The sequence below is a fragment of the Vulpes vulpes genome, chromosome X (genome assembly GCF_048418805.1).
Source record: "Vulpes vulpes isolate BD-2025 chromosome X, VulVul3, whole genome shotgun sequence".
Lineage (NCBI taxonomy): Eukaryota > Metazoa > Chordata > Mammalia > Carnivora > Canidae > Vulpes > Vulpes vulpes.
This window is the reverse complement of record NC_132796.1, coordinates 18,364,540-18,378,726: the sequence shown is the minus strand read 5'-3', so window position 1 is coordinate 18,378,726 and position 14,187 is coordinate 18,364,540.

Here is a 14,187-nt window from a genome sequence, read left to right as displayed (position 1 = left end):
AAGCAGGAGGAGGTATATACTTGGTATTTGGGGCTTTAGGTGTGCCATTAGCCTTACAGGGGGATCCTCAAGTTGGAGCAGGGGTTCTAGAGGCCTGTGGGTGGTCCTTTTGCCTCTTGGGGCAGACAGCAAAAGTTCCTTCAGTTCTTTTTCCTACTTCCCTTTCCTGTCCCTCCAGTCATTGTGATCTCTCCTTAGCAAGAGCAACTAGTCTCTCCAGCTGCAGCACATGTGGCTGGGCCTTCATCCTCCATGTCCTCTGCCAGAGAGTATGTGCTTGCTCACTGCTGAACTGGCCACTGCTTTCTCTGCAGTTACTTCCCCTGCCACTAATGGCTTTACTATCACTTCACTCACTCGGCCCTCCTCCATGGTCTAGTCCACCTACATTTAAGTGCATGGATGGATAGATTTCTCCAGTACCCCAGTATGCTTTGCAGAGGTGTTTTTTTTTCCTGTTATGAATATCTGATTAGTTATAAATGAAAGAGAAGAGGGAAAAAGGAAGAATTCATACCTCTATGATGCTGATGTCATACTTCCTCACATACTTTTCCTGAAAAAAAAAAGTTCCATATTTTCTCAGGATTTGAATATGAAAGCATACACTATGTATTTTTTTGCCACTTGGTTCTTCAACTCAAATGTATGTTTTTGAGGTGCATCCATGTTGATGTGTATAGCTATACCTTTCTCCTCCTTTTACATAGCTCCTACTCTGATTAATTGAATTGTTGGGAGGCAAGTGCGACATGCTCGCTTGCCTCAGAAGTTTACAGAGTACAGTGAACCAAAAAAGGGCAAAAGCAAGAAAATTTGAAACTGATTAAATTTAAACTAACAATCCATAGGTAAAGAAAAATTTATAAATATGTTCATTTCTCAGTTCTGAAGGACTCAAACTACCATTAGATCTTTGAGACAAGTTCATATTGTGTCTAGAAAAGGCAGCCTAATATTTGCTTCATATTAACCTAACAATATCAAAATTTCCTAACATACCATCATTCTCTCCTTACTGTGATTGTTATAGTGGCCTAGGCTGTCTACAGGCTTATCCGTGGTACTTCTTTATCTTGGGTTCTATGTTATTTGGGTACCATGTGACTGATTCTGGCAAGTAGAAAGTGGGCAGATGTGATATATCCCTCCCCAAGGCCTCACCATACATACCCTCCATAAAAATCCTCAAAGATGGCTACAATATAAGAGGAAAGGGACCTAGATCCCAGAATTACACTAAGAGGAGACCTGTCAAGGAGAGTCAATTGTCCAACTGACACTGGGCTGTAAAATAACTGAGATATGAACCTTTTTCTACAAATTGCTTAGGTTTTAGAGTTGTTTGTTACAAGAGCATGGCCTCACCTATTCTGATCCTTACCATCATCAATAAATGTTATAGAATGCAATGTCAGGAACTAGAGGACATTCCTTTGAAGTTTTTTCTTTATTTTTAATTGTATTTTCACAGAGGAGCAGCAGTTTTTGTGAGATTGGAAAGGAGTGTGAGATAAAACTCTATGAAAAGAAAAGCAAATACCATGGACTGTCCCCTTTGTGCTTGCCTGGCAACATGCCAAATAATTTTTAAACAATGTTTACTATGTTTCTCATAGCAGCCCTATGAAAGAAGTACTGTTTAATCTACCTATGAGGACCTCAAAGTCTAGATAGAGAAGAATTTTTAATCAAGGTTCTAGAACAAGTGAATTTCAGAGTCATTATTTGAACTCAAGTTCTTCTAACTCCAGATTTCATGTTATCAACAATGGTGCTTAACTTAACTTTAAAGCTTCCAGGAGGAAGTTAGTTTAGAAGGAAGCAATTCTAACTGGAGGCAATGGTTGGAAGTATTCTAGTGTTTGCTTGCCACATTTTCCACATTTTCTTTGGTCTCACTCTGCCACAAAGATTAGGTTATTTAGGCAGTGAGAGATGGAAAATACCTTCACTGTGGCTACTTTCCTGTGGATGCCTCATTATTGTCACTGCCAGGAAAGCAAACTTTAAAGGGAGAAAAGTCTGAGAACAGGCTCTGTGATGTGCACTAAACAGCCCTTGGAATCAGTTGCTGGCAACCCAAAGATATGTTGAGTTACTTATGCCTGCACTGAATTTGAAAGTCCACTACCATTTTACAGTTGAGAATTTGAAATGCCTGAAAATGAATGTCAAGGCACCATGGCTGTTTAGGTATTCCAAATTGCATATAGAGCTTGATGTGTGACTGTCATTTAATAGAATTTGCAAATGATATATTTATTAGATGTTGATGAATTTCAAAAGATGGAGAGGTTCAGATAAGCATCCTGAGATTCTGAAACTCATAATTGTACTTCTAAACATGTTAACGGTTTTCCTTTTTAGTGTAGAAGCAAATAGCTTTCCTGATGGCTTCTGAGTGTGGAGATTTTGTTTACAAAAACTACTTTTTTGAATTAGAGGAGGACAGGATAATATAATCTGTATGGAAAACAAGGAGCCTTTAGGATAATATAATACAAAGAAAAGAAGAAGTATAAAAAAGGAAAAGTAAGATGGTATAAGAAAGAGACAAGAAAAATCAGAAATAAGGGCAGGGGGAAAATACAACTAGAATGGCAGGAAGACATAGAGGAAGAGATTTTTTTCAAAAGGTTGCTCAACTGTTTATTATTCCCGTGAAGAAATACTGTGAGTAATAACTTCAGAAATTCTACATTAAAGAGTACTTAAGGAAAGATAGTTGATCTGTGAATTTTTCTATTACTGCAGGGAAAAATAATGATTAATAATTTAAAACAATAGATAATCCTAAAACATTCAATCTGTACTTATCCTTGGGATACATTTAGAGATCACTGCCTCTTATATGTACTTACATAAGCATATACATTTTGTGGTCCCTCTCATTTCTTGCCCACTGTAAGCAAATGGGTGTGCGTGGTGAAATCCACCCCCATCACATCCCATATCAGTACAGATAAACCACTTAAGAAGGATGGAATTAATATGGTTGCCTTATAATCCTCAGTAAGCTATAGAGGTTTTCTTTTTGAAAAGCAGATGAGATAATATGCCTATGGTGTCAGGATGATGTTCCCTGTCAGCAGAGGGAGAAGGGACAGAAGAGATAAAAGAAGTCCCTTTAATCTGAATTACTTTGTGGCTGGAAATTCACAAGTACAGCTTGGAAGGTCTGGATGGCTACTGCACTGCTGTTCACATGCTGCTGATAAGCAGTGCAGTTTATTTCCATCATCTCAGGATAATTGTAGGAAGGCCACCTGCAGACATGGGTGGAAGGAGAGGCAGCAAGCCTCAGAGAGCACCTCCTCTGATGGTCTTGTATTGCCATTATTTATTACTTGCCATTATTCCCATCACTGTTCCTCCATCCTCTTTGCCCACCTTCATGCACACGTGCAAGCGTTAGTACTATAGCTGACTTAGAAAAAGGGATGATGCACTTAACAGCAGCAATTGAGATGAATTCTAAAACCTTCCCACAGATTTATGTCAAGTGTCTGGCTCAGCCCCAAGCACATAATTGGCACACAGGATACTAGTTTTCTTCCTATCTTACCACACATGCTCTTTTTCATCTCCACATTCTTAGGCTGGTTTATTTGGGGTTGGCATCTGGGCATAGGTTGACTAGATGCCTGTGTGGTCTTTTATTTCAACAAAACAGACTACAGACACCAAAAATTTGAGAGCCACAATTCCATAAAATGTGCAATAACTTATCAAATCCAAGATTAGTCATTTGGGCCTTGGTTCTTCCTCTTAGCATTTGAAAGAGTGAGAAGAAATAATTCTTTCCCATTTCCTAACTCATTTCTAGTAACAAAATTTTGTTACTGGGATATTTCATAAAGTTGTTGCCTTGTATTTTTCTAGAAATAAATTGACATTAATGGTAACAAAAACAAAAACAATGACTTTCATGCTTTGAGAAATTAAAGCCATTGGCCAGTAACTGAAGTAATTTTTCATATATAATCTCATTTTATACTTATAAAAACTTTCAACAGGGTTATTACTATCCCTAACTTATGAGTTTCAGATTATAATTAGATAAACTGAATAAGAACATTGGTAAATCATCAGAAAAAATGTTTAATACATTCCTAAGCCCTACCAGAATTTCTATTAATCTTTACTGAAAAGCAAGTTCAAGATTGCAGTGTTGTTTTAATAAGCATGAGCTCACCATAATATGGCTGGTCTGGAGAATGTAGATGACTAATTTTATGATCACTTCCCCCCTTCCCTTTGCCTGCCTGTAGCTAACGCTATCAAGCACTTCCTTATGTTACCATTTAAATTCATCCAAATAAATTAATTGATGAAAAGATATTGGAGATTATGTAATTACTTCCTCTGGCTCTGGTGGTGTTGCCATCTGACATCCAGGCAGCAAGATGAGATCTCAATTAAATGCAAATAATTGTTCACAATTAGGAAATGAAATGCCTGAAGAACCCCATGGTATTTTAAACAAGCTGATGTACTTGCCATCGATCAACAATTGAGGCTTTCTAGCATGTACTTGGCTTGAGTCCCAATGATGACATTGTACCTAAGCAGCAAGTTCCCCTTTCACAGTCAGACAGTAATTCCCGAAGATTCATCCTTCAGTAAGAAGTTAACTTTTGTAGGAGTGTGTACATAAAAAAATATTCTTAGTTCAAGTTTGTGAGGGGTATTGCGGGTAGTTAATTTCAGATCATGTGGTAACTCGTAATACAAAAACTTATCTTGATAATCCTTTAAGTTAATCATCTTGTACGTCTTGGGGACTGATCAAAAGTATTTTTAAGGGCAAACATGTCCAGTCTTCTCTCAGGGCTGTTAAGCCAGTGGGTTTTGTGTTGCTTTTAGTTCCCAGGCAAAGAGGCTATTCACTTTTAAGGTATCTCTCAGGATCCTTGATGACCTTGACACCAAGGAATCCATCCATACTTATAATGACCAAAACTGACCAGTAAAAAGACTTCACTGCCTTGGAAAATGCGAAAAAAGATGGTACATTTTCAAAAGAGACAAGGGCAGAATGATGAGAGGAAAACATAAGCCTGAAAAAAGAAAATGTTTCCAAAGAAAATGACCTTAATAGGCTAACAGCTTAGATGGGTACAAAGGTTTTTATAAACACTATTAGTATTCATTTAGTATAGGTAGCAGACAGCAACAAGAATTGGAAAATAACTTGGATGTGAGCACTGAAGGGACAGAGGGAGGCAAAAAAACATAAGCTTCTTCCTGAGCACAAATCTTCATGTCACCAGAGAGCACAGTTGGAATGTCCTCCTTTCCTGATTAGCAACCATCTAATCAAGGACACAGAGTGCCTGCCAGGTCTATATACATGTCATGCCAAAAAACAGAAGGGTTTAGGCTATGCTGTTATCAACCTATTGTAAGCACCAGGTTAAGAACAATTTAAAAAGTAATTATTATAGGATAAATCTGGAGGAATGGAGAAGAGGGTGTAGCTCTTTTTAAGTGGAGAAAATCTTTAGTTGTTAAATCTCAAACCTCAGCATTTATCTACAGGTAGCTAGGGTAGGAGAGCATAGACCTAAAGCAGGGAAAATCCCAAATACATATATGCCAACGTAATTACAGATTTAAATAGAACAATTGTTCAAAGAAACACTCTTGTTTTTTAATGTTAGGGACATGTGGTTTTCTTTCCTAATGAATAATTATCTATTGTTGAAGGGTTCTAGAGGAAGTAAAAAAGAAAATTGGTTGATTTGGGTCAGTAGGGTCTGAAAACAATGATGAAACACACTATTGGAAAGGGGCTGGATTTGCATTTTGAGTAGTGATGACATTGCAAATGAAGCTGTTCTCTTACTATTTAAATAAGTGTGAGAGAGATCAGAATTAAAATACTCTCTCTGAAATGCAGATCTGATGTTTCTCTCTGAAATAAAATTGGCTAATGTCCAAACTCCTTAACAATTTACTTCAAAACTTTATTCTCTGTTTCATCAGTCTTTTCCTACATTTTGCCACATTTCCTTCCCACCCCATACACAAATTCATTCTAGGTTTCAGTTTCATGTGAGCTCAGTGCTCTCCCATGCCTCTATGCTTTGCACACATGGTTCCAAGTGATTTGGAAGTCTACCCTCCCCTCATCTGTTTTCTATATGAAAGTTCCTACTAATCTGTAGAGCTTTGCAAAAATTTCCATATACAAAGTTATTCATTCTCTGTGAGAGCATTTGTATACACTCTATTCTAATACTCATCACACATTTGTTAATTGTTTATGTGCATTTCTACACTGAACAGTAGACTTCTCAGTGATAAAGGCGATGTCTTATTGATCTTTGGATCTCAAAGGCCCAGTAGAGAAGGCAGCATAGTACAGTAGTTAAGAGCAAAGACTCTGGAGTCAGAGAGTTGGCTTCAGATCTCTTCTATTGTACTCAGTAATTGTGTGACCATCAGCAGGTCCCTTTGAATTTCAGTTTTATCATCTACAGTGATTATCATAATACTCACTTAAATATTATGAATGTCATAATATTTACCAGATAGAATTAGGTAAAATAATATATGTAAAATGCTTAGCACATTGCCAAGCACATAGAAGTACGGAGTAAATTGTAGCTATTTTTATTACTACAATCAGTATTGAGAAAGAATGTTGTGCTATTGCATATTTCTTAGGATGAAGAAGTAAAAAAGTAAAACGTTGATGAAAAGAAAGTCCATGTTTTAGGCTCACTTCTGTTGAAATGAGAATATTAGATTTGAATCAAAAAGGAATTATAAAGCAAGGTATGTGAGACTGCAGCCCAGACGTTTTAAGTATGCAGGAGAAAAATGCAAAATAATTTTGTTAGTTACTAACTAGATGCTTTTAAAAATAACTTTCTTTGCATTCCAAAGTACATATTAAAAGGGAATAGGGAGGAAAACAATATTTATTGATGACTGTCTTGTTGAAAACATATTCACACACATCATCACCATTAATCCTCTCTGAAAAGAAATATCCCCATTTAACAGATGGTGCATCAGGTTAGGGAAAGTTAAGTTGCTTCCTCAAGAAGCTTGCTTCAGGATGTTAGAATCCTTGCCTAAATCTATGAGTCATGTTCATTCATTCATTCATTCATTTGTTCATAGAAACCAGTATTTATGAAGCTCCTATGTTGTTTTAGAGCCCAGGAAATGAACGGTGTTCAAAGCAAATAAGGCCCCTACCTCCAGAGAGCTCATATCTTAGTGGGAGGAGACAAAATAAGTTCATAAAAAAATAACCAGGGTTAATGCAATAAGGAGTGTTGACAAGATGTGGCTACCTTAGGTTGTATGGTCTGGGAAGGCCTTGCTAATAAGTGGCACTTGGGCTGAGACCTGAATAATGAGAAGCCATCTAGAACATTCCAGGAAAAGTAATAAATGCTAAGACTCTGATGCAGAAATAAGCATGTTTAGTTGGAATACCAAACAGAAAAATAAAAAATGGTGGAAAACCCATGTTCTTCTGTTATATTGCACCAACAAGATACAAGGATAAAGATGGTCAAGAAACCTAGAAAAGAGCCAGCATTCCGAGCAGAAATGTAAATGGAAGGCATGAATTGAGATGTTACTTAAAGCTCCACCTCTAGGTTGTGGTCCTTAGCCTTGAAGATACAGAAACTATAATAAAATAAAGGCCTTAAAGTAGAAAATTCGGTGAAACTTGCTCACAGTGATATTACATTAAGGCTGAAGTCTATAACCTGAATATCAATCTATTAAATTGCATTGTGAAAGACAATTGTCCAGTCCTCCCCCAGGAGATACTTGACTGTGGTTGTAGAGTGAATATATTTCCTCCCTATTGTCATATTCCATGGGACAGCAAATTACTGTTATCAGGCTTCTTTGTAAGAAATCATAACAAGGAAAGAAGTGATTCAAGGATTTCGTACATCAGTCCAAGTGGTCCATAATAGGGATATGTCTGCCATATGGGCAAGAGTGTAGCATTTGCTTTTCTGGGGATTCTTTCTCTTGTTCAGCATTTGGAAAAGCTTGATTAGCTCTGACTTCCCAAACTGTCCTTTTTCTCCTCGTATTCTCAGTGCTTGCCTAGCATACCCTGAGGCTTAAAGACAATCTCCATAATAATTGAAGAGAAAATGAATGAATGAACGAATGAATGAATAACTTCTCACTGATACCCTATTTTCTTTGTATTTCTTCTTTCCTTTGAAACAGTCTTTTTCTGACCAAGAAGCTATTCTGTGCCTTAAAGTACCTTTGCATTTCTCTGTTTTAATCCTGTACGTGTTCCTGTCCTGGGGGCACTTTAGCTCAGCTCCTCGTGGGGGGGGGGGCTCCCCCTTGGATGCCTTTTGTTTCTTTATTTCTTTGTATGTATGATAGTCAAGGTGAATTCTAAACTAAGAAATTCACAATCAAGAGAAGAACAGCATAAGAAGTCTGGTAAACATCATGGCCCAGGAAAATTATCTCCTGTGCAAACTAAAGGAAAGACCATTTAACTAAGGATGATGTCATGCTTCTCAGAAGCTCTTTGGATTTATTTGTGTATGTATTTTTATCTTTACAAGTTGACCCTTTATATCGATCCTGCTTCAGTTCCCATAAATCTTTCAAAAATAACAGTAGTCTTGGGATGATCTTGGGCTTTCAAGGATCACAGGATGGTCTTTGTATACAGTTACTCATTACTTCCTTGTCACCATTCAACTTTCAAATATATTAAGGTCTATATCCAACTCGAAAGAAATTTAGACTTCTGTTCAACCTAAAAAGACCACATAACATAAGTAACAGTTACTTTGCAGAAGAATGCTATTTGGGTTTGCCTACTTAGAACATAACCAAATGCACAATGATCAAATACTCCAGGAGTAGTTTAAGGTCCTTATGTATTTTAGATATTGGTGTACCTTTTGCCAATACCTTCTCCCATTCAGTAGGTTGCCTTTTTTGTTCTTCTGATGACTGCCTTCACTGTGAAAAAGCTTTTTATTTGGGTATAGTCCCAATAGTTTATTTTTGCTTTTATTTCCCTTGCCTGAGGAGACATATCTAGAAAAAAATGTTGCTATAGCTGATGTCAAAGAAGTTACTGCTTATGTTTTCTAATAAGAGTTTATGGTTTCATGTCTCACAGGTCTTTAATCCATTTTGAATTTTTTTTCTGTGGTATAGTGTAAGAAAATGGTCCAATTTCATTCTCTTGCATATAGCTGTCCCACTTTCCCAGCACTGTTTATTGAAGACAGTCTTTTCCTCATTGTGTATTCTTGCCTTCTTTGTTGTAGATCAATTTACCATATAAGCAAGGGTTTATTTCTAGGCTCTCTATCGTCTTCCATTGATCTATATATTTATTTTTGTGCCAGTACCATACTATTTTGATTGTTATAGCTTAGTAGATCTTGAAAACTGATATGACGGTACCCCCAGCTTTGTTCTTTTCCAAGATTGCTTTGGCTATTTAGGGCCTTTTGTCATTCCATACAAATTTTAGTATTATTTGTTCTAGTTCTCTGAAAAATGCTCTTGCTATTCTGATAGGGATTGCTTTGATTCTAGATTGCTTTAGGTAGTATGGGCAATTTAATGATATTCTTTGAATCCATAAGCATGGACTATAGTTCCATTTGTTGTGTCATTTTCAATTTCTTTCATTAGTGTTTTGTAGTTTTCAGAACATAACTCTTTCACCTCCTTCGTAAGTTTATTCCTAAGTTTATTTCATTCTTTCTGGTGCACTTAGAAATGGAACTGTTTCTTAATTTTTGTTTATACAACTCAACACCAAAATAAAATCCAGTTAAAAATGGACCGAGGGCCTGAATAGACATTTTTCTAAAAAAGGCATACATATGACCAACAGATACATGAAAAGATGCTCAACATCATTCATTAATCAGAGAAATGTAAATCAAAACCTCAGTGAGATACTACCCTACACCTATAAGAATGGCTAGGATTAAAAATTCAAGAAATAAGTATTGGCGGGCAGCCCCGGTGGCACAGCGGTTTAGCGCCGCCTGCAGCCTGGGGTGTGATCCTGGAGACCTGGGATCGAGTCCCACGTCAGGCTCCCTGCATGGAGCCTGCTTCTCTCTCTGCCTGTGTCTCTGCCTCTCTCTCTGTGTCTCTCATGAATGAATGAATGAATGAATGAATGAATAAATAAATAAATAAATAAATAAATCTTAAAAAAAAAAGAAAGAAAGAAATAAGTATTGGCGAGGATGTGGAAAAAAAGAAACCCTCATGTCCTGTTGGTAGGAATGTAAATTGGTGCAAGCACTGTGGAAAACCATATGGAGGTTCCTCAAAAAATTAAAAGTAGAAATGCTGTGTGACCCAGTAATTGCAGTTCTATTTGCCCAAAGATAATGAAAGCACTAATGTGAAAAGATAGATGCGCCCTATGTGTTATTGCCTCATTTTCTATAATAGCCAAGATATGGAGGCATTCTAAGTGTCCATGGATGATTGAATAGATGAAGAAGATGTGACACACACACACACACACAAACACACACACACACACACAGAAATATTACTCAGCTATAAAAGAAAAATAAGATCTTGCCATTTGTGACAGTATCAGTAGACCCAGGAGAATATTACATTAGGTGAAATAAGTCAGAGAAAGAAAAAACCTGTATGATTTATGTGCGGACTCTAAAAATGCAAACAGAAAGCAAACAGAATTCAGAATTAGACCCATAAATACAGAGAACAAACTGATGGTTTCTAGAAAGGAGGTGGGTAGGAATATGGTGAAAATGGGTGAAGAGAAATGGGGGATACAGGCTTCCAGTCATGTGATGAATAAGTCACAGGGATAAAAAGTACAGGGTAGAGAGTTTAGTCAATAGTATTGTAATAGCTCTGTATGGGGACACATGGTAACTACATTTGTGGTGAGCATAGCATAATGTATAGGCTTATCCAATCACTATGTTGTACACCTGAAACTAGTGTAACATTGTGTGTCAACTACAATGTTATTTTTTTAATTTTAAAGATTTTATTTATTTATTCATGAGACACACACACACACACAGACACACACACACACACACACACAGAGGCAGAGACACAAGCAGAGGGAGAAGCAGGCCCCATGCAGGAGTCTGACGTGGATCTTGATCCTGGGTTCCCAGGATCAGGCCCTGGGCTGAAGGCGGAGCTAAACCGCTGAGCCATCCGGGCTGCCCTCAACTACAGTTTTAAATAGTGAGATGGGGGGATCCCTGGGTGGCGCAGCGGTTTGGCGCCTGCCTTTGGCCCAGGGCGCGATCCTGGAGACCCGGGATCGAATCCCACGTCGGGCTCCCGGTGCATGGAGCCTGCTTCTCTCTCTGCCTGTGTCTCTGCCTCTCTCTCTCTCTCTGTGACTATCATAAATAAATAAAAAATTTAAAAAAAATAAATAAATAAATAAATAAATAAATAGTGAGATGGGGTGTGTCTGTGTGTATAATATATTTACTATATATTATATATTTATGTATGCATTATACATCATATATTATATATAATATAAATTATACATTTTAATGTCTAATACTTTATTTTATATTTGTAATGAAATATTTTTTTTTTAATTTATTTTTTTTATTTTTTTTTTTTAAAGATTTATTTATTTATTTATGATAGACATAGATAGAGAGAGAGAGGCAGAGACACAGGCAGAGGGAGAAGCAGGCTCCATGCACCGGGAGCCCGACGTGGGATTCGATCCCGGGTCTCCAGGATCGCGCCCTGGGCCAAAGGCAGGCGCCAAACCGCTGCGCCACCCAGGGATCCCTGTAATGAAATATTATTCAACCATAATAAAGAAAGAAATCCTGCCATTCGTGACAAGGATGACCTTGAGGACATCATGCTAGGTAAAAGAAATCAGAAAGATAAAAACTGTATAATCTCACTTATATGTGTAATTTTAAAAAACCAAACTCGGAAAAAGAGGATATAATGATGGTTGCCAGTGGCTGGGTGGTGGGGAAAATAAGGTACTGGCCAAAGTGTACAAACCTTCAGCTACAAGGTGAATAACTTTTAGGGAATCTAATGTACAGCATGATGACTATAGTGAGCAATACTATATTATATAGTTGAAAGTTGCTGTGACAGTGGATCTATAATGTTTTTACCACACAAAAATACAGGAATTATGTGAAGTAATGGTGGTGTTAACTAACCTTCCTGTAATCTTTAACAAAATATGTGTGTGTATCTAAAACATCATGTTGTAGTGCAGCATTGGTATTATAGTGGTGGATATAGTTACCTTCCAAATCATCTTGTATACCTTAAGCTTACACAATGTTACATGTCAGATATATCTCAATAAAGTTGGGGAAAAAAGAACTTCAAGATGGCACCAACAGAGCACAAAAGAAGAAAACCCAAATACTCCAGGTGTAGAGAGTTAAGCTGCAGCTCCCCTCCAAACCCTCAAGTCCACTCTCTAGTAGAGGATCTGTGTTTTCAACTTACATCTAGATGCAAAACACTTCAGGGAGTGTGATGCCTTTTGAGTTCATACTGTGGTATTGGAAACACAACTGCACTGTGAATGAAACCGTGTTGTTCAGGCACTTTAATTCCTATTCTCTATTTCTTAATGGCCATTCCGTTTACCGATTTCTTTTTCACATTTTTGGTAGTTATCCATACTGTATGGGGAAATTATTTAGGACTGTCTATTTCTTGCATTTATTCAGAATACTTATTTAAAAGATAGCAGATCCATATGATAGTTAAAAATGCCCCGAGACATACTTGTTTTAATGTTATTTTCTTATCTTTTGTGAGATTTCCTAAGTACATTTCAACTTCCTACGAGGATATAGTCAACATATTATTTTAATCCTTGGAGATGAAATACTAATTACTCTAGTGAATGGTGGATTTTAAACTAGTGATGGGCTTTTTCCATGTGTCTCTAATACCCAATCAAACTAGTGCCTCAAAATCTCTTGTGCCTTAGAGATTTATGCATTATTTCTAGCATTCTTTTTTTTTTACCAGTTTCTATTCATGTTAAAGGATTTTAGCCTCCTCTTTAATATTTTTACCTTCTGACTTCCTTTGTTATTAAAATAAAATCTAACCATACTTTGTTTTCTAGTCATGTTCTTTTTTTTAGAGATGTTTTTAAAATTTATTTGTTAATGAGAGAGAGAGAAAGAGAGAGAGAGAAAGAGAGGTAGAGACACAGGCAGAGGGAGAAGCAGGCTTCATGCAGGGAGCCTGACATGGGACTCGATCCCAGGTCTCCAGGATCACGCCCTGGACTAAAGGTGGCACTAAACCGCTGAGCCACCCGGGCTGCCCTCTAGTCATGTTCTTATACAAGTGTATACAGTGTATTTTTCAAGGTATAAGGAACAACATACAACATGCACAAACAAAAGCACACCCAAAGATCTTTGGTATCTGACGTTAAATGTTATCCTGACAAATACCTCCTTTAACAGCCTTTTGTACATTTTGAAAAGAGAGACAAAACAATTTCACGCAGCTATGTAAATATGTCAAGTAAAAATGAAGCTAATATTTATTTGTAGGAACATTTACCATATTTAGATGCACAAACATTTGACCGTTTTTAGTCTGCCTTCAGATTGAATGACAAATTTCTTCCAGAGACCACAGAATAATTATCATGGGGAATGTTTTCAGTGGATATGTCTCAAAATGAAAAAGGATATTTGAAGGGCAGTTTAACTCTTGAGCAAATATTGAGAATCTTTCAAATAATCTAAGAAGAAAAATCATCCCTGAACATAAATCTCTCGGGAAAAAAACTCTTTTTCAATTTTATCATTGTATGATACTTTAATGGACTTGGGAGAAAGGCAAAACACAATAATTAAAGAAAAAATAAAGGCAAATTAAATAATTCTAGTAATATTAGTGTGGAAATGGGTACCTTGGCTGAAACCAGGCAGAGTTCTAAATAAAGGATTTTGTGATAGACATCTGCTTTGCAAAACTACCCTCTAACCTGGCACAGATTTTTGTGTTTGGGGCTAAGAAGAACCTAAAGAATTGGAATTTCTCTTGAGACAGTAGGTAAACACTCTGTTCTCATTTGTTTTGAATTATCACTGATCATGGTGGTTGAGCATTCGTGGTGAATAATTTTCCAAGTCTAGGCTGCCAGATTTCAAAGGACAA